The sequence below is a fragment of the Emys orbicularis genome, chromosome 19, assembly GCF_028017835.1.
Source record: "Emys orbicularis isolate rEmyOrb1 chromosome 19, rEmyOrb1.hap1, whole genome shotgun sequence".
In the NCBI taxonomy this organism is placed as follows: Eukaryota; Metazoa; Chordata; order Testudines; family Emydidae; genus Emys; species Emys orbicularis.
This window is the reverse complement of record NC_088701.1, coordinates 12,010,229-12,032,365: the sequence shown is the minus strand read 5'-3', so window position 1 is coordinate 12,032,365 and position 22,137 is coordinate 12,010,229. Positions and strand designations below refer to the sequence as shown.

At 48.0% G+C, this 22,137-nt stretch overlaps 1 pseudogene; it reads right to left on the bottom strand.

Moving 5' to 3' along the window:
• LOC135891988 (adhesion G protein-coupled receptor E2-like) overlaps positions 1-22,137 on the bottom strand; it is a 1,091,233-nt pseudogene that overhangs the window by 5,696 nt on the left and 1,063,400 nt on the right.

Below are 22,137 nucleotides of genomic sequence, written 5' to 3'. Positions count from 1 at the left end.
AATAAAGGTAAGTAAGGAGAACCTGGGGAATTACAGACCAGTCAGTTTAGCTTCCGTATCCAGAAAGATAATGGAGCAAATAATTAACCAATCAATTTGCAAACACCTACAAGATAATAAGGTGATAAATAACAGTCAGCATGGATTTGTCAAGAACCAATCGTGTCAAACCAACCTGATAGCTTTCTTTGACAGGGTAACAAGCCTTATGGATGGGCGGGGGGAAGCGGTAGATGTGGTATATCTTGACTATAGTAAGGCTTTTAATACTGTCTCGCATGACCAGTCAGCCTCACTTCAGTCCCAGAAAAATCATGGAGCAGGTCCTCAAGGAATCCATTTTGAAACACTTGGAGGAGAGGAAGGTGATCAGGAACAGTCAACATGGACTCACCAAGGGCAAGTCATTCCTGACCAACCTGATTGCCTTCTATGATGAGATAACTGGTTCTGTGGATATGGGGAAAGTGGTGAATGTGATATATCTTGACTTTAGCAAAGCTTTTGATACAATCTCCCACAGTATTCTTGCCAGCAAGTTAAAGAAGTATGGATTGGATGAATGGCCTATAAGATGGATAGAAAGCTGGCTAGATTGTTGGGCTCAACGGGTAGTGGTCAAAGGCTCGATGTCTAGTTGGCAGCCGGTATCAAACAGAGTTTTTTCAACATCTTTTTGTTTAACATCTTTAGTAATGATCTGGATGATGGAATGAATTGCACCCTCAGCAATTTTGCAGATGACACTAAGCTGAGGGGAGAGGCAAATACCCTAGAGGGTAGGGATAGGGTCCAGAGTGACCTAGACAAATTGGAGGATTGGGCCAAAAAAAATCTGATGAGGTTCAACAAGGACAAGTGCAGAGTCCTGCACTAAGAAAGGAAGAATCCCATGCACCGCTACAGGCTGGGGACTGACTGGCTAAGCAGCAGTTCTGCAGAAAAGGACCTGGGGATTACAGTGGATGAGAAGCTGGATATGAGTCAGCAGTTTGTCCTTGTTGCCAGGAAGGCCAACGGCATATTGGGCTGTATTAGTAGGAGCATTGCCAGCAGATCGAGGGAAGTGATTATTCTCCTCTATTCGGCACTGGTGAGGCCACATCTGGAGTATTGTGTCCAGTTTTGGTCCTCCCACTACAGAAGGGATGTGGACAAATTGGAGAGAGTCCAGCAGAGGGCAACGAAAATGATTAGCGGGCTGGGGCACATGACTTACGAGGAGAGGCTGAGGGAACTGGGATTATTTAGTCTGCAAAAGAGAAGAGTGAGGGGGGATTTGATAACAGCCTTCAACTACTTGAAGGGGGGTTCCAAAGAGAATGGAGCTAGGCTGTTCTCAGTGGTGGCAGATGACAGAACAAGAAGCAATGGTCTCAAGTTGCAGTGGGGGAGGTCTAGGTTGGATATTAGGAAACACTATTTCACTAGAAGAGTGGTGAAGCACTGGAATGGGTTACCTAGGGAGGTGGTGGAATCTCCATCCGTAGAGGTTTTTAAGGCCTGGCTGGGATAATTTAGTTGTTGTTGGTCCCGCTTTGAGCAGGGGATTGGACTAGATGACCTCCTGAGGTCTCTTCCAACCCTAATATTCTATGATTCTATGACTGTCTCATAAATAATAAGGTGGGTGCATAACTGGTTGGAAAATCATTCCCAGAGAGTAGTTATCAGTGGTTCAAAGTCATGCTGGAAGGGCATAACGAGTGGGGTCCCAGAGGGATTGGTTCTGGGTCCAGTTCTGTTTAATATCTTCATGAATGATTTAGATAATGGCATAGAGAGTACACTTATAAAGTTTTCAGATGATACCAAGCTGGGAGGGGTTGAAAGTGCTTTGGAGGATAGGATTAAAATTCAAAATGATCTGGACAAACTGGAGAAATTGTTTGAAGTAAATAAGATGAAATTCAATAAAGACAAATGCAAAGTACTCCACTTAGGAAGAAACAATCAGTTGCACACATACACAATGGGAAATGACTGCCTAGGAAGGAGTACTGTGGAAAGGGAGCTGGGGGTCATAGTGGATCCAGGGCCGTCCTTAGGATTTATGGGGCCCTACGCAGTATTATTAAACTGGTGTCCCATGCCTGATGGTAGCCCGGGCTCACAGCCCGTGGCGGGGGGGTAGGAGGGAGGGTGGAGGGACGAGGTAGCAAAGGGTACCGAGACGCCCGGCCCACCTCATGGTGGCAGAGAGTCACAATTCCTCGCAGAGACCCCCGTACCCTCTCCCTAATGTAGAATGTGTGGTGCTGGCCCCTGCCTAACGAGATTGCAGCGTGCACTGGGTGTGCGGGAGCTGACCCGCTCTTACCTGCTGTCATGGGCGGTGCGTGAAGTTGCCGCTTGGGGAGCCTAGCTCCCAGGCTCACCTCATCTGCCTGTGGCCCTGCCCATACTCCACCCCTGCTCTGCCCAAGCTCGGCCCCCACTCTCCCCAGGCCCCGCCCCTCCCTACTGTCTCCTTCCTCTCTTCCCTCCCCCTCCCTGCTCACCCCCTTCCAGCCAAATCCCTGAACCCTAATGAAGCAAATTACATTAGAAAGTAATTGCAGAAGAGTGGGGGGTTTTTTTCAAAAGAAAATGGAGCATGTTTTCCACTGCATGCCAGAAGGTGAAGACTGGACATGCAGACGGTACCTAATTAAAAGCACTAAATTTAGGAATAAAAAATGTCAGTCACAGGTATTTTGATATACTCGGAAGTTTGTCAGAGATTTATTTGCAAAAACTTTATTTAAGGGCAAGTCAGCTGTCCTGCTGAATACAACATTAAATATTATGGAATACGTGATGCAGCTCTTCTCTGTTTTACATTTTCTTAATCGGTATTTCTAAGCTGATTTTATATTTTAAATGTACTCTTAAGCCTTCATAAAGTAACCATTCCAGATATTTAACTCACTGAAACAAAAACATTATTTTAAATTAATCAGTCACAGAGGTTTAGTGTGTTCATAACAATGTTCATTGCTTTTAGAAAAAGGGAACACTAATTTACTTTGTGTGATCTTCATAACAACAGACATGAAATTTCACTAACTTTAAAAAATATGTTTCCAAAGATTTTAGGCATAACAAAGGATTTTAGATCTTACTAAGGTACTGATTTTGCTGGAGGGTTCTCTTAAAACTAGTTCATCAAATAGTCAGAAGTAAAGAAAGGGAAACTCGTTCGTCTGGAAGGAAAGGGGTGTTGTCCCTTTAAGGGCTAGCCTTTCTTCAATGGGGGGTGGGAGGAGGGAGGGTGAAGGGAGAAAGGGATGGACAGAAAGGACCGGAAGACTCGGGAAGCAAGTTTTTTGTACTATAGTAATTAAAATTAAAATGTGTATTTTAGATAAGAGTGGTCTTTTGAAGGATTTATTTAAAAAACTATGCCTGAAGAGCCAAGCATTTAAGGCTAAAGATGAATACTCAGATTGTGGATCTAAAAATCTATTCAAGGATTTTTTAGAGATGTGATTTTATAATCTTCAGCAACTTTCTAATGAAATATTTTTAAAGCAAATTTTAAACGAAGGTTCTGTAGACTAACATGTTCTGAGTAAATATTACAGTAATGCACAACGGTTTTTGTCAGTAAACTCAGAAACTGACAGTATATACCTGGGGGTTGGCAAATGCCTGTTAAATGGTTTCATTACCACTTGAATGGCTCTTTGAATGGCTGGAGGCTTTTTTTACTTTTAAGTTACTAGATCCCCTCCGGAGTAAGAGTCACCAGGCTGCAGCAGCCAGCTGTGGGAGCCTGCAGGAAAGGTCAGCACAGGCATAGGAAGAAGCGGAAGGGTGGACACTAAGACCCTGGGGTGCCCCAAATTTTTGGGTGCCCTACGCAGCCACGTTTGCGGCTGCGTATGCCTAAGGACAGCCCTGAGTGGATCACAAGCTAAATATGAGTCAACAGTATAACGCGGTTGCAAAAAAGCAAACATCATTCTGGGACGTATTAGCATGAGTATTGTAAGCAAGACATGAGAAGTAATTCTTCTGCTCTACTCCACACTGATTAGGCCTCAATTGGAAAATTGTGTCCAGTTCTGGGCGCCACATTTCAGGAAAGATGTGGACAAATTGGAGAAAGTCCAGAGAAGAGCAACAAAATGATTAAAGACCTAGAAAACATGAGCTATGAGGGAAGATTGAAAAAATTGGTTTGTTTAGTCTGGAGAAGAGAAGACTGAGTGGGGACATGATAACAGTTCTCAAATACATAAAATGTTCTTACAAGAAGGAGGAAGAAAAATTGTTCTTCTTAACCTCTGAGGATAGGACAAGAAGCAATGGGCTAAAATTGCAGCAAGGGCGGTTTAGGTTGGACATTAGGAAAAACTTCCTAACTGTCAGGGTGGCTAAGCACTGGAATAAATTGCCTAGGGAGGTTGTGGAATCACCATCATTGGAGATTTTTAAGAGCAGGTTGGACAAACACCTGTCAGGGATGGTCTAGATAATACTTAGTCCTGCCTTGAGTGCAGGGGACTGGACTAGATGACTTCGAGGTCCCTTCCAGTTCTATGATTCTATGGAATATGGGTGACCATTTATAATATTATGGATACCAATATTACAAAACCGCAATGAATCTTCAAGATATGCCAGGTTCTTAAAAAGAAGGCTTTTAATTAAAGAAAGAAAGGCGAAAGGAAAATCTCTGGGAGAGCGCATACAAGCTTCTCTCACAGACAACAATGCCACTATGGATGTAGAAGCCCTCTACACCAATATTCCACACAAAGATGGACTACAAGCTATCAGGAACAGTATCCCCGATAATGTCACAGCTAACCTGGTGGCTGAACTTTGTGACTTTGTCCTCACCCACAACTATTTCACATTTGGGGACAATATATACCTTCAAGTCAGCAGCACTACTATGGGTACCCGCATGGCCCCACAGTATGCCAACATTTTTATGGCTGACTTAGAACAACGCTTCCTTAGCTCTCGTCCCCTAACGCCCCTACTCTACTTGCGCTACATTGATGACATCTTCATCATCTGGACCCATGGAAAAGAAGCCCTTGAGGAATTCCACCATGATTTCAATAATTTCCATCCCACCATCAACCTCAGCCTAGATCAATCCACACAAGCGGTCCATTTCCTGAACACTACTGTGCTAATAAGCGATGGTCACATAAATACCACCCTATACCGGAAACCTACTGACCGCTACACTTACCTACATGCCTCCAGCTTCCATCCAGGACACACCACACGATCCATTGTCTACAGCCAAGCTCTAAGATATAACCGCATTTGCTCCAATCCCTCAGATAGAGACCTACAAGATCTCTATCAAGCATTCTTAAAACTACAATACCCACCTGCTGAAGTGAAAAAACAGATTGACAGAGCCAGACGAGTACCCAGAAGTCACCTCCTACAAGACAGGCCCAACAAAGAAAATAACAGAACGCCACTAGCTGTCACCTTCAGCCCCCAACTAAAACCTCTCCAGCGCATCATCAGAGATCTACAACCTATCCTGAAAGATGATCCTTTACTCTCACAGATCTTAGGAGACAGACCTGTCCTCGCTTACAGACAGCCCCCCAACCTAAAGCAAATACTCACCAGCAACCACACATCACTGAACAAAAACACTGACCCAGGAACCTATCCTTGTAACAAAGCCCAATGCCAACTCTGTCCACATATCTATTCAAGTGACACCATCATAGGACCTAATCACATCAGCCATACCATCAGGGGCTCGTTCACCTGCACATCTACCAATGTGATATATGCCATCATGTGCCAGCAATGCCCCTCTGCCATGTACATTGGCCAAACCGGACAGTCTCTACACAAAAGAATTAATGGACACAAATCTGACATCAGGAATCATAATACTCAAAAACCAGTGGGAGAACACTTTAACCTGTCTGGCCATTCAATGACAGACCTGCGGGTGGCTATCTTACAACAGAAAAACTTCAAAAACAGACTCCAACGAGAGACTGCTGAGCTGGAATTGATATGCAAACTAGATACAATCAACTCAGGATTGAATAAGGACTGGGAATGGCTGAGCCATTACAAACATTGAATCTATCTCCCCTTGTAAGTATTCTCACACTTCTTATCAAACTGTCTGTACTGGGCTATCTTGATTATCACTTCAAAAGTTTTTTTTTTTTCTCTTACTTAATTGGCCTCTCAGAGTTGGTAAGACAACTCCCACCTGTTCATGCTCTCTGTATGTGTGTATATATATCTCCTCAATACATATTCCACTCTATATGCATCCGAAGAAGTGGGCTGTAGTCCACGAAAGCTTATGCTCTAATAAATTTGTTAGTCTCTAAGGTGCCACAAGTACTCCTGTTCTTTTTGCGGATACAGACTAACACGGCTGCTACTCTGAAACCTCACAGACAACAGATTCAAAACACAGAGGATGTTCCCCTGGGCAAAACCTTAGTTACACAAAAGAAATCCCAATTTGATTATCCCTCTAATGCACAAGACAAGTCACAAAAGAAAATAAACATAAACCTATTTATTTCTTCTCTAATACTCACTACTCTGATAAGAGGCTGATTTTTTGATCTTTTTTCTCTCCGGCACAAAACTTAATGAACACTGAGACAAAGGAAAACTTCCCTCCTTCCTCTTGAAAAATCTTGTCCTGCCATTGGTTCCTCAGGTCAGGTGTCAGCTAGGCTAGGTGAGCTTCTTAACCCTTTACAGGTAAAAGAGGCCTTAACCCTTAACTGTCTATTTATGACATAAAGTATCAGTTGAAAAGTTATGATTTGCTAAGTATGATAATCTTGTTTATATGTATGTATCATCTTTGCATTGTGACTTATAAATATGTGTGATATATCTGTGCTGTGTTCCTGGGTGACACCCCCATACAGATTATCATCAGCACTATCCAGTCTGTTTGTGGCCCATCAAGGGTAATCAGCTATACCAGCGTTTCTCAAACTGGGGTCCATGAGGGCACTCCAGAGGGTCCGAAGGCCCCGCCGACCAAGTCCCCCACCTCCCTCCCAGTGTCTTCTGCACGCTGGGGAACAGCTGTTCAGCAGTATGCAGGAGGCGCTGGGAGGGGGAGAAGCGGGGATGGGGTGCACTCGGGGGACGGGGTGGAAAGGGGCAGGGAAGAGGAGAAGCAGGGGTGGAGCGGGGGCGGGAAGAGGTGGGGTGCAGCCTTGGGGGAATGGATGGAATGAGGGTGGGGCCTGGGGCTGAGCGGGCGCTTGGGGGTCTGTGAAAAATTTAAAATCAAAACGGGGATCCTCGGGTTGCTAAAGTTTGAGAACCGCTGAGCTCTACAGTGAACCCATTCAGAGAAGCCAAGGGCTATGCCCATGAGTCAGCAGGACATGTAGATACATGCCTATGGACAGGGGACTCCAAGTACCTTTCCATGCCCATGTGCTGTGAGCTTGTGTATGGGACAGAGGAAGTACAATCCACATGGAAAAGGATAGAAAAAGGCAGCTGCATCACCTCCATTTTGTCTTAAGTCCTGCTTCTCACCTCTGGAGTAACTTCTCTACAAATGGAAGCTTTGAACAAAGGTCTGATAGACCCCTCTAAGATTTGGGTGTGTTCCAGAGGGACTTTATAAGCCAGCAAACTCACCAATGCAGCTAAGAACCTGATATATGGACCTTGAAGTCATATGTATCGGATTGCTTTGATCATTTAACAACTCTCTTCTCTTTCTTTTCTTTTCATTTATAATAAAACCTTTAGTTTTAGATACTAAAGGATTGGCTGGTAGCGTGGTATTTTGGGTAAGATCCAAACTAATATTGACATGGCAATGTGGCTGCCCCTTTGGGGATCAGAGGAACATTTTGTTAAGTGAATAGAGTTTTAAGTAACTTCTAACTTTACTAGACCTATCTGCTGATTGGGAGCCAGAGACTGGAATGCAATAAAGGGCGGGGGGGGGGTGATTTCTTTTTTTCAGCTTCTTGATAACCAGTGTGGGGGATCCAGAGCACAGATTGTGACTGGTTGGTGATTCTAACTACAGTGTTAACCACCATTTCTGGGGGAATCTGCTCTACTTTTTGCAGCCTGCCCTGGCCTTGGCATTGTCAGTGTGGGCTACTCTAGGCACCTCAGATCACAACCCCAGCCCAGCCCCCTTGACCCTGACCCATCCTGTATGGCCACAGATTATACCCTGAGGTTCCTACGCAGTGTTCATTCAGGCAAAATTCCCACTGATTTTGCCCAAGTCAGGAGCTCAGAGTCCAGCCCTTTGAGCTGAGTCTGACAGTGAGATACCTCCACTCCGATGTGACCCATAAGGAGTGCGAAGCTGGAGAGATGGTCACAGCTACAAATGGTGTGAGTGCTGTTCGTGTGCAGAGCGGTGCAGCCATCCTCAGCCCAGATGCCTTTCCCAGCGATGAATTTCCAGTGAACGCAGAGAGCCTCTTCCTCCTCTTTCTTTGCCTGGAAACAAAAACACCCCATCATCCTCCTCACTGGATCATGGGGACAATACTGTTTCTTTTGTCACACATCTCTAATAGACAATAATAAACCTGAAGTCACCAACGGGTTCATGGCTCTCATTGTGCTGCACGTAACAGCCATTTGGGACTTCCCATTGGCAGTGGAAATACAAGCAAGATCCTCCAGCTCCAATAGCACAAGCCCCTGAGCCCAGAGCTAAAGTGGTAATTCCCTTAACTCTGAGCACTGTAGGGTCTATGACACACTATTGTGCAGTTCCGATTTGAGTCATTAAAAGGCATTCACACACCCGCCCACAAATATCCACATGCACTCTAGCAAATTCATTACTTCATCAAAGAAGGCACCATCTCAAGCTGTTTCCCTGAACTCTGCAATCTATAGGGCAGAGGTCCCCAAACTGTGGGGTGCGCCCCCGTAGGGGGACATAGAGGAACCTTCAGAGGGACAATTCCCAGGTTAGCCCCCATGGGGGGCAGAGAGGGAGCACCACCCAGCCCCTCCCCACCCTGAGTTCTGCTCTGGTCCCACCCGTAGCCACATCCCCTACTTCCAGCCCCATGCGTGGCACTGTCCCCAACCTCAGCATGGCTCCACTCCCAGCCCCAGCCCCTTACGGCTCAATTCCCGGCCCAGGGCCGAGACTGGGGGCAGGGGAGGAGCTGGGAGTGGAGCAGCACCTGGCCATGGGCTTGGCTGCTGGCTCCCACCGCAGCCTGGCTGCTGCTCCACTCCCGCCCCCAGCCTCAGCCCCCAGCCATGGCTCTGGCCCTGCTCATGGCCCCAGAACCAACCCAGCTGCGGCCCCAGCCTCAGCCCCCTTACCCTGTCCATGTCCTTTCCCCCTACCCCCGAGCTGCGGCCCCGCTCCCATCCCTGGCTCAGATGGAGGGGCGTGAACAGTGGTAAGGGGGGGGGCAATCCTCAAAAGTTTGGGGACCACTGCTATAGGGAGTTGTTTTCCAATTATTCCTGCTCTAAGGGGTGAGTTAGGGACAGTTGTTACTCCTGAGCGTTTTACATGATGAATCATAACCCAATCAGGCCTGGGGTGAACCCTATGTAATGTCCAAAAAAGCCCCCGTGTCAGGACTGAAGAAGCTCCCTCTCTTTCTCAGATAACTGTTTCTCAGTCCAGAAAGGCAACAGAACTCAAATGCCCTGCAGGAGACGTATCTTTTAAGTGACTAGCTGGAGCCCCGGGCACAGAGTAAAGTAAAAGGATCTACACTCACCTGTCTATGGCGCAGGGTGAAGTTCACAGGTTTGGAGAGGTTCATGGGCCTCCCATCTCCGACAGCCCCACTCACCACCCTGGAATTCAGGTGAAAATTCCTCAATTTCTCATCAGCCATTAGATCTCCCACGTTGAGAAATCTCTTGTTAATGATGGAGTCCAGGGTGGAGTAAGAAATAAAAGCAACAGCCCAAGAATCTGAAAACATGAAACGATGCCTCATCATAGAGACAGGGACACAGAGACAAAGAAAGAGCAAGCCAGGTGCCAAAGGTCACAACGAGTCTGGGTCAGAGCTGGGAAAAGAACCCAAAAGTTCTGTCTAGCATTTTGAGCTTTAACCACTAGAGTATGTTGCCTCCTCCCTCTTCTTCCACAGAAGTGCTTCTGTGTTGGAAATATCTGGCGTGCACTATGGGAGTGTGATTCCTAAAGTGCAGTAACGTACATTAAAGCACACTAGGAAACCTTTAGTGCACACTAGTAGGGTCTATAAAGACCAATTAATGCACAGTACGTTAGTGCTCTTTAGAAATCATACCCCCATACTGCACATTATCCAGCCTGGTAGACAGCCCTAGGTAAAAGGCGCTGAGGTGAATCCATAGTTTTCTTGGTTAGGAGAGGCAGAGGGGTTGGTTAGTGAGGAGCTTTCCCTGGTGCTGAAGAATTAAGAACCAGTTCCAGTTTGGTCATACTGGCCTGAAAATTGGAGTAAAACTGGTAAATATCATCCTGGTTCCATTCCAGGAAGTCACACACGTCAACCTGGGGCCTAGCTGGGCTCATCATCAGGACATCATGTGTTGAGTCAATGGATCTTTGATCTTTCCATTCTCTGGACCAATTCATATCCCATCAAAGCTTCTCTCTCCTCCCTGCCCCTCCCATTGCTCGGTTTTCATGCTGCAGGACAACCAGGAATGAAGGGCTCTGCAGAGCTCAATGGCCTGAGAAACACTGGCTCCGCCAACAAGGTCCGCACCAGTGTCAGGATAACAGAGGCAAGCAAGCCAGCCTGGGGCGAGAGGAAGGGGAGAACTAGGGCTGGGGTTTGGTGTCTAGTTACAGGGGGGAGTGCCTGGGAAGCACCAGGATGGTACCTTCTGTTGCTGCTCTGGTGACCGTATCGCAGTGAATGTCCATTGTCTCCTCCTGAGCTCTCAGCCTGAAGACCTCATCACAGGGACCAGCAGCCGGGACAACGAGGAGCGTCTCGATAGCTGGGGAGGGAAATGGCAAAGCCTCTTGCTGTAAGGGCAAGGCAGGTTCAGAGCTCCACTCTCTCTGAATCCCACCACCCCCTCCCCCTTTCTCCTCACCTCCATTTCTCTGTGTTTCCCTGAGCCCCTCTGGTTGACCTTCTATGATCCATCATCCGTGTGTCCCCATGAAGATGCCACTGTGCCAAGAGGCAGAAGGCAACTTCTCCCTGCTGCTTCACCTCTGCGCTTTAGCAGGGGAAGCAGCAAGAAGGGGTTTTGCTGGGGCAGGGAGTGAAAGGAGGACACAATGGCAGCTGCCTGTGGTGACAGGAGATTGGCATTGCTTTTAAAACCCTCTCAGGCAGCTGCCAAATTGCTGCAAAGCCCCTGGGCTGGGTTTATGGGTGGCGGGTAGCATAGGCCGGGGAAGGCTGTGCCTCCCCAAACAGCCTGGCATGGCCCCGCCCATGCTCCGCCCCCTGGTCCCCTCCTGCCTGCTTCCAGTTCCCTTCCCGCTCTTCCACGGCTTAGAGGCTGAGGCAGGCAGGCTGGGGCCAGCGCTCACAAGGCCCAGGGCTGGGGGCGCTGGAGTTGCGGATGCTCCGGCTGCCCGGCGCTCCAGGGCTGGGGTAGCGCGGGCTGGAGGGGACGGGTTGCTCTGGGCTTCAGCGGAAGAGAGGGGGTGGAAGTGGAGAGGCGGGGCCTTGGGCAGAGAGGGAGGAGCTGGGGGCTAGCCTCTCTCAATGGCTCGTTCACCTGCCGCCCATGGCTGGGTTATAAACCCTGAGAGAGGATGCAGTGGTGTTCTGTATTGAATAGAGTATAACCCCCATCTCACAGCCTCCACGAGACAATGTGGGAGCCTCCCATCCTCCTCACCCATGGACTCTGTTGTCATGTTCTGGGTCTTCAACTCCGGAGACTTCAAAGCAGCAGTCAGTGCAGCCAATTCCACACTCTGCAGGAGTATTGTCACGGCGGAGGCCACCTCCCTCTTGCTCTCGTTCCCACCAGCACTGAGAGTGGAGCTATTCAGGAAGGAACCAAAGGGGCCAGCAACTTCCTGGGATTGGGAAAGGAAACACCCGGAGAAGGAGGGAGGATTTCAGTGGTTCATGAGTCACATTCTTCAGACTGCCAGGGGAACAATGACCATCTTAGGGACATACGGGTTCATAGTGACCTTCCCCACTCAGTGGGACTGCAGCATTCTCAAAGAGGGAGCCCTTTACAGAGCGAGTGAGGCTACTGAGGCTTGCTCAGGACTCCACAGTAGGCTGAAGCCAGAGTAGGGCTAATGCCCTGTGTCATTCCCTCCTCATCCCTGGTCCCTTCAGTGTATGGGCCAGAGAACATTGCAACAAATCAGCAGGCATCTAGGTTCTCTCTGTGTTGCCCCCAGAAGCAATCTGGATCTTCCTAGGACCAGTGGGGACAGAACCCAGATCCCCTGCCACTTAAGCTAGAGAGCATGCACATGCACACACACACCCCTTTTCTGAAGAGCAGCTACAATTCCCCCCAAAGTGAGACTGCTATTCCTGTGCTCAGGGCATTTGGCCATAGAGCGCCCACACAGGTAGGGGCAGAACCTCTGACCTCCAGCGATGCTGCTCTGTCCTGGGCACACATGGTCTCCAAATTCACTAAGGTTGAATTCATGAAGGAGCAAAATTCACTGTTGCTGCCCTGCAGAACAATCAGAGGAAATGGGTTATTTCTGCAAGCATGGAAACACCATCCAAAATTAGGGTTAATGGTTCTGCAGAGCGATGTTGCTTTGACCTATGGCTGGCTGGCTGTCCCAGTGGAATGCTACCGATTACAACATGTTAAGGCTAAGTGTGGTGAAGCCCACAGACACGCTGATATTTCACATAGTATTGAAGCTTTCATGCATATTAATGAATTTCTCCTTCCCTTCCTCACAGGGGTTTGTAAGGATTATTATCCTCCTTCTACAAGTGGGGAACCGATGCACAGAGAGACTGAGAAAATTGCCCAAAGTCACACAGTGAGTCTGGGGCAGAGATGGGAACCGAACTCTGACTTCCTGTATCTCTGGCTGGTGCCTTAACTGCAGAACTCTGATATACTGTGGGGTTGTCACACACCATGATAGGGTTGAGTTTTCAAAAGCACTTGGTGTTGGACTGATTCTGCTCCCACTGCAGTCAGTGGTAAACCCTGGATAGACAGAGACTCCTCAGGCTCAAAATTTTCTCTGTACTCTTTGTGAAAACCCTCAAAGTCCAAATAAACCCTTTCGACATACCTGCAGAAAGACATCTTTGCACATCTCCAACTGCTCTTTTATCTGTGAAGTCTCAGTCTGACATTTAAAGGTAACATCTAGCAACAGAAAGAGAGGCAGGACAATTACATCAAGTCAACATCTGCAGGGCTAAGGTTTTCAAAAGTGTCTTGTAATCTGAGACCTCTTTATAGGGCCCTGACATTCAAAAGTGCTGAGCACTCACCCTCTGACAATCAGGCCCCTTTAAAGTCTCAGATTAGGCAACCAAAGGGCCGTCCTTTCTTCCTACCAGCAGGTGTTTTCTCCCTTTAACTCCATTGATCCCTTAAGCCCTGTCTATCTGACAACTTTCAACTGAGTCTGTAATCAGTTAGCAATACATTCGGCTAGAAAAGCCTGGTGTGTGTCCACACATTACCTGGTTAATACTCACTTAAGCTTTGCCTGTGTATCTCATTGATCAGTGTGTGTTATGTGTCCTCTAGGAGACGGTCCACCACGGGTCTGGTTCTGCTACAGCTCCTAGCTATGGGAGTTCATCCCTTAGCTCAAACCGTAGTAGGTCATGCAGTTACAAAGTCCTGGGTTTGAACATTGGTGATCACCAAGATGACGGTTGATACATCTATAGTCGAGACGTTTCCCTTCCCAGGAACTGTTCTAACCCTGCTATTGTACTTCTAAAAAACCGGAGTCTCATCAAGGTATGTCTGCACTAGAAACGCTAAAGTGGCGCAGCTGCAGCTGTGCCACTGTAGTGTAGACACTGACTGCAGTGATGGAAGGGTTCTTCCATTGCTGTGGTAAATCCACCTCTGAGAGCTGGTAGCTAGGACAAGAGACGAATGCTTCTGTTGACCTAGTGCTGCCTACACTGAGGCTTAGGCTGGCTTATGGTTGACTGAAGTTTCAGGTGTTGAGCAGGCCTCAGTTACACTAGAAGCCTTATGTTGCTCTGGCCTGAAAAAGGTGGTTAAAGTGGGTGTAAAAGGCTCCTAAGAATGTTCCCTGTGGAGGGACCCTCCACAGCTAGTGTGGAACTGGTATAAGGGCCTTTACGTGAACTTGGCTTCATATGCAAGGCAGATCAAGGATGTGGTCAGAATGCGCCACATGCTACAGCTACTTTCTGATTCTCAGGGGCCATGGGAAGCAGAGGATAAATTACAGCATCCCTGCATGGTCCCAGAATGCATACAGCACAAAGGTGGCTTAAAGCTACCTTTTCCTCCACCCTTTCTATTCCCTGCCACAAGCTCAGGAGTGGCATAAGTAAGAATCAGGCACAAAATTCTCTTGGGTACCCAGAGGGCGTTACAACCAGGTGTAGCAGGGAAAGTGCAACAGTTCTTAACCAGTTCAGAACAGCTGGTGAGCATCTGCCTAACTGCATCAGCTGGGCTGAAACTAGTTGGGTGCAGCGAGCAACACAGGCACAATCTTAGGCCTCAACTATGCCTAAAACTTAGGTAAATCTAGCTAAATTCACACCCCTGAGTGACGTAGTTAAGGCGTCCTAAGCCCAGTGTTGACACTAATGGGTTGACAGAAGAATTCTTCCATCAACCTAGATACCACCTCTCAGCAGGTGGATTAACTACAGTGACAGAAAAACCCCTTCCATCGCTGTACCAAGTGTCTACACTACAGTGCTACAGAGGCACAGCTGCAGCGCCGTAGCTGTGCTGCTGTCGCTTCTGTAGTATGGACATAGCCTGAGTAACTGTGGCTAGTGGTGGCCTAGGATGGCGTGTTGGGTCAAATTCTCAGCTGGTGTAACTCAATGGAGCCCCATCAAAATCAACAGACTTTCCACCAGGCCCATAGTTGCCTCCCTGGTTGTGACACTGTTTTCTTTGCAGCATGGACACAACCTGTGGTCAAAATCGATTTAAAACCCATGCTACTCACTCTTCCTGCAGGAACCCGGAATCCCATAGCTGTCCATGGCGGCAGTGCCAACACTCAGGAGTGCAAATGGAGAGCTGGGATGTTCCACAGCATGGGATCTGATGGCAGGTCCAAGCGTATGCATGCGCCAAACGAACTCAGTGCCAGGGACTCGGTTCCACACCACATCCCTTAGAGGCTGATTGTCTAGGATGATGGCGCCAGTCTCTGATGTATTGGCCACCAGCAAGGCAAAGTTCTCGAAGTCCTGCTGGGCATTTATAGAATACATCCGGCAGTAACTGGCAACATCTGGAACATTCATCAGGAAGGCGTGGGAGGAATTAGACATAGCTGCGCCCACGCTGTAGAAAACCACCTGGATGCCCACATTAGCAGAGATGTAGACTGGGATCAAGGGCTTGACAGGACGCTGGAGTACACTGCCTCCTGCTAGAGTAACAGTCTCTTGCTGTTCCCCTAGTTGATACAACACAGTTGTGTTCTGGGAAGCAGTGATGTAGACTATTTCATCTACTTTCTGCCAGGGTAAGGGAGGAATGATGTATGTTGTACCCCAGCTGCAAACTGGTAGGAGCTGCTCAAAGACATGGTTGCATTTTGTGCTAGTACAGAAACACACATGGCCAACCAAGACAGCCACTGGCTTTTCTGAGACAATCCTGGTGCCAGACACATTTGCTATGCCTTGTAACTGGTAGCCTTGGAAAGCAAGGAGTATAATTTTCAGTGTGTCGCCAGTGGAGTAGACCCCTGTTCCGTAACGTAACTTGCCTTTCACATGGACCATCACAAGGTTGCGGTCTTCGTATGTCATAACAGAGAACTCTGGGTAACTATCTAAGGATTCTGTAGGGGAAGTAACTATGTAGTGTTCATTTCCCAAGCTAGAGACAGGATACAGCACAGTGTTCTCAGGGTTCACATCTTTGTTGCTGACAGACACTACTGAGATATCTTTGTCAGCCTTGACTAGGACCACCTTGGAGAACTTGATAACACCCTTAATTCCCACTGACTCTGGTAGCCTGACCCGCACCATCTCTCCCCGATTTACCATAATCTTCTTATCAAACGGGTAATTGGAGATGGAAACAGACACTGAAGTGAAGGCAAAGTAGCCAGTAATTTGCACTTCAAATTGACTAGAGTTCCCACAGTCGTCCATGTAGGAGGTGATGAATTCTCTTCCCAGAGTCTCAGTCTGACATGTGCCTGCAAGGAAAAATAGCAATAAAACCTTAGAGGTGGAGAGGGAAACTGTCAAAAGGTGGATAGAGTAAAAGGGACTGGATCAACTTTGTTCAAGGCAAAAATTAAGGCCCAGTAAAAAAGAAAAGGTACTTGAAAAATCTTAATGCAGCTAGAAATTTTCCCCATTATATTTTAATCTAAATGAAAATATTTTTTATTAATAGTAAACATTATTTTAAATAATGAAAAAGCACAACTTAGACAGCTTAGTACCCAACAAAGGCCTTGGAACCAAACACAACTTCGGGAATGTTCCAATCTGGATCAGAACTCCATGATTGTCCCTGATCTCTATAATAGAATAATTGTTTGCCCTTCCCTAGCACCTCCTGTCTAAGCTCAAAACACTTTACAGACAGACATTAAATAATTCTCAGTGCCACCAGGAGATGGGTCAATATTACAGTCCCCATTGCACTGACAGGGAAACTAAGGCACAGAGAGGGTTAGGAGCTTGCTCAAAGTAAACCCACAAATCAACAGAAGAACTAAGAATAGAACCCAGGTTTCCTGACTCTCAGTCTCTTGTGCTCTAACCATTAAAACCTACAACCCTTCCCAGTGCTGGGAATAGAACTTTAGGCTGTTGTGTTGATAAGGGTAAGCGCCTTGGGCCTCTTGGACTGAGGTGATAATAAAACCCTTTTGTACTGTTACAACATTAAACACATAAGTGTGGTTTGGGGTCTTGTATCAAGTTATCACTGGCACCTTCTCCTGTTGCAACCACCACCATTAAATATATATATACAGAGAGAGAGAGAGAGAGAACCTTTTATTAAACACACATAAGAAACAGATCAATAAAATTACAATTTTAAAAAGTTAAATAAAACTTTCATTTAATAAGTTTCCTTTATTTCCCTTTTCATTATATAGGGCCAGATCCTCAGCTAGTGTAAATCAGTGTAGCACCACTGACTACAACAGACCTTTGCTGATTTACAACAGATGAGGATTCTGCCCTTTACCCCCAGCTGACATCCCACTTGGCTCTTTATAGAGAGATCCAGAAGCATCGTATCCCCCAGTAAACATTTTATCCTCACTCCCGGAACTCGCTCTCTCTGTCCTGAGTGGACAGAAAATTAAGGCCAAATGTAATATAGCTTCTCAAATTTCCACTAGCTGAGAATCTGGCTGTCTAGCTTCAAGCCCTTTAATACGATCAGTGAGGGGAGATATTGTGAAATGATGGGCCTCCTTCTCCTGTCCCTTACACCATGTGACGGCCATTGATTTCAGTGCATTTCTCCTGATTTACACTGATGTATGTGAGAAAAGACTCGGGTTCATCATTCTTAGCCTCAGTGGGAGGTGGTGGCAGGGTTGGATTTAGGTGCAGGTGACCCAGGCAACCACCTGGGATGCTAGGTTGGGGGACGCCGGGCTTGAGGTGCTGTTTTTGTTCTTAGCGACAAAAGGGAAACCAGAATGTTTGAAGTAAAGTGTTTCAGGTATTCCATATGTGGATTCATTTTTCACTAGCCTCCTAGAATGTTCTGGACCTTTATAGGATCTCATGGAACCTCCCACATTTTCTGAGAACTACATTTTCCTCCAGCCTCCGAGAATGTTGTCAGCCACGCCCTCGCGACTATATACAGAGCAGGGCATCAATTAGGGTTGGCAACTTTCTAATTGCACAAAACCGAACACCTGGGCCCCACCCCTTCCCGAAAGCCCCACCCCCCACTCACTCTAGCTCCCCTCCCTCCATCGCTCTCTCTCCCCCACCCTCACTCACTTTCACTGGGCTGGGGCAGGGGCTTGGGGTGCGGAAGGGGTTGAGGGGGTGAGGGCTCCAGCTGGGGATGTGGGCTCCAGGGTGGGGCCAGAAATCAGAGGTTCAGGGTGCGGGAGTGAGCTCTGGACTGTGGAAGGGGGTTGGGGTGCAGGAGGGGGTGAGGGCTCTGACTGGGGGTGCGGGCTCTGGGGTGGGGCTGGGGATGAGGGATTTGGGATGCAGGATGGGACTCCGGGCCTGGGCCAAAGGGTTTGGCGTGCGGGAGGAGGCTCAGGGCTAAGGCAGGGCATTGGAGTGTGGGAGGGGATGCGGGGTGCAGGCTCCAGGAGGGAGTTTGGGTGAGGGAGGGGGTTCTGACCTGGGGCAAGGGGTTGGGGTGCAGGTGGGGGTGTGGGATCTGGGAGGGAGTTAGGGTGCGGGAGGGGTTCCAAGCTGGGGTAGGGGATTCAGGGTGGGGGCTCTGGCCTGGCGGCGCTTACGTCAGGCAGCTCCCAGTTGGTGGCTCAGCAGTGCTAAGACAGGCTCGCTGCCTGCCCTGGCTCCGCGCTGCTCCTGGAAGTGGCTGGCATGTTCGGCCCCTAGGCGGAGGCACAGCCAGGTGGCTCTGCACGGTGTGCGCTGCCCGCACCCGCAATCACCACCCCCACAGCTCCCATCGGCCATAGTCCTCAGCCAATGGGAGCTGCGGAGCTGATGTTGGGAGTGGCGGCAGCACTCGGAGCTTCGCTGATCACTGCTGCGCATAGGGGCCGGACATGCTGGCTGCTTCTGGGGAGCTGCACAGAGCCAGGGCAGGCAGGGAGCCTGTCTTAGCCCCACTGCGCCGCTGACCAGACTTTTAATGGCCCTGTCACTGGTGCTGTCTGGAGCCACCAGGGTCCCTTTTCAACTTGGCGTTCCGGTTGAAAAGCGGACGCCTGGCAACCCTAGTATCACCAGTTAGTTTTATGAGACAGGGATAAATCATGCATCAAAGTCATGAAATGGGCTACAAATGCAATAAAAAATAAGGTATTTAAAATTTTAACAAATGGAGCGGTGGGCATGCGCCATTTGGTCTAGGGCCAGCCCTGGCTGCTGGTCCTCAATGCCTCTCGGGATTTAGATCCATTGGTAGTATTTCCCAGTGCTTCTAGTTTCTACATGAAATTGATCGTGATCTCAGTTTTCATTTGCAATTCTGTAATACTAACAGCTTCTTAAAGGGGAAGCTGCCAAAAGGACAGACCCAGAGTTACTGCTACTTCATTCTCCCTTGCTCCTCCCTGACAGACCTCCAGTCCAGGGTTAGAATATCAGGGTTGAAAGGGACCTCAGGAGGTCATCTAGTCCAACCCGCTGCTCAAAGCGGGACCAATCCCCAAATAGATTTTTACCTGTTCCCTAAATGGCACCCTCAAGGATTGAACTCACAACCCTAGGTTTAGCAGGCCAATGCTCAAACCACTGAACTACCGCTTTCTGGGTCTACCTCTGGCTTTTCAGTATGGCCTAGTGACACTATTAAAAGACCTCTCGGTGGGACATGGCAGCAGAAAGAGGTTCTTGTCTACCATGGGACAGAGTGTGAACAGACTAAAACTAGAATACCCTAAGGAGTGACAGAGGGAGAAAGAGGGAGTGAATGAATAAACAAACACAGAGAAGGAGGAATTATCCCTGACACCCAATCTTTCCTCTTCTCAAAATTCTGGGTTTTCCCTTCAGGGCCTGTTTAGAACCTGAGGTGTACCCACTTTGGGCATTCATCGCAGACACTCTATATGAGACTCACTTATTATGGGCACAAAAACTTTACACAAGGCATTATGTTTCACTAACCGGAGAACTTACCAATTCTGTTTGTCCTCTGGGCGCTTGCTGGTGGTAGAAACCAGAACAGTCCAAGGAAGAAAAACACTTGAGAGAAGATGAACAAAAAACTCTTTTAAAATCTAAGATATGGCTACAAACAACACAGGGAGACATTACTAAATAAAGGAGTCTAAGCACCTTTGTATGAGTCTGACCCTAATCTCAGTTACACTGGTGTAAATTTAGAATGACTCCATTGGTTTACTTTTACTGGCGTTACCCTGGATTTATCCTGGGATTTAGCAAATCAGAATTAGGATCAGGGCATTGGACCTCATTGATGTGGGGAGAATGGAAGCTAGGCACTGGATTTTTCCATTCTACTCTCATCCTCTGATGCTCTGTAGGAGGCAGCTGGGGGGGCTGGAGTCTGAGTGGCTTCTCAATGCCCTGGGGCAGGGGGTCATGGATTCACAGGGTCTAGTCTATGCTGCAGCCTGTAACCAGTCCCTTTGGAGAGATCCCCGTAGTGTGCTAGGCCCCAAAGACCTACACAGGGCTGGTCTACACTCGGGCGGGGCGGGGGGATCGATCTAAGATACGCAACTTCAGCTACGCTATTCGCGTATCTTAGTTCGACTTACCTGGCCGTCCTCACGGCGGGAAGTCAACCGCCGTGGCTCCCCCGTTGACTCCGCTTACTCCTCCTGCCGAGGTGGAGTACGGGTGTCGATTCAGGGATCAATTTATCACGTCTAGATAAGACGCGATAAATCGATCCCCGATAGATCGATTACTACCCGCCGATCCGGCGGGTAGCATTGACATGGCCACAGTTCAACAGGGGCAGACCCGTGGCCGCCAAAACTAGGTCTTTGGGTGCCCACAACTATCATTTTCCATGGCTCCCTGAAGTAAGTCCAGCAGAGCCAGACTCTAGTGGGAGGTTTGTTCTTTACTCCTTCAGGGAACAACGCTCTCAGTGAGTATTTGCAGTAATGCCAGGCAGCCTTTTCAAAACAGGGTAAGAATGCATTAGCCACCTGGCCTCCAGAATCTGACAGTCCTTACTTTAGCATAGAGAGGCAGAGGTTAAGACACGGTCCATGCTGACCAATGCCAGGGCTCCCATGGGCCAGGCTGCTGTAGGAACAAACCATCTTGGCTCTCTCTCACCGTCTCTGTTCCTTTAGTTCCAGGTGTGTCTTCTGTGTCTCTGAAAGCTCAGCTCTAAACCCAGCCACCTGTCACCTTTCCCCTTTGTTCTCCTCCTCAAGGCATTGGTTTGCTGCCCTGCAAGGGGCCGAGAAATCTCCTTCCTCTCAGCTGTTGGTCACTAGGAGTGAATGTCTCAGCCACTGGATTTTCCCTTGTCTCTTCCAGACCCTCCATTCACATGTGTAGACTTTCTTTACTTAGTTTCTTAATGACTCGGGTCTCCAACCAGACTGCTGAGTCAAATACCACATCACTTCCCTTTACGCTCAATGCACAGAAATGCAAAGGCCAAAGGGAAACTGAAGCATGCACAGGAATCATAAATCATTACCAAAATTCACACAATCACCACACAGGACTTTCCCCCTTTGCCCTTGTCATTTTGGGTTCTGTCAGATATAACCTTCTCCCATCTGTTCCTCATGGGTCAGCATGCCCACTGCTAAGGACAGAAGCAAACACACACCCTAGAGAGGGGCAAGATGCACAATAAGTTTCCAGGATAGCATGTATCTTGCTAATCTCTTTAGCCAACAGTTGGTGCTGCAGCTGCTCTCTGACTGCGAAGCCCAACTGGTCACAGAATGTACATCTACACCACGCAGCAGCCTGAAGCAGCAAGGCTCAGAACCCAGATCAACAGACTCAGGCTCGTGCGACTGTGCTAAAAGTAGCTGCGTACACAGAGCTTCTAAGTTGTGGCTTCGACCGGAGGTCAGGCTCTCAAGTCTGGGGTGGGGATGGGCCTCAGCCGGTCCAAACCACAACTTAACAGTGCTGTCTACACAGCTCTTTTTATCATGGTAGCGCAAACCCGAGTCTGTCAAGGCAGGTTTGGAGGGTCTCTGCCACATGTTATAGTTACTAGTTTAGAGTTTGGATTAATTTAGTGGCTAGCTAGGTTGATTATGGGTAGAGAGAAGCTAGGTTTTGTTGGTTGCGATATGATGCTTTGGGGAAGTTTTGGCAGGACGAACTTAAAGTTTTATGGTAAGGCATTTTGTTTATATAATTATTTTGGGGGCGGGGGGACTAATGAATTTTGCAT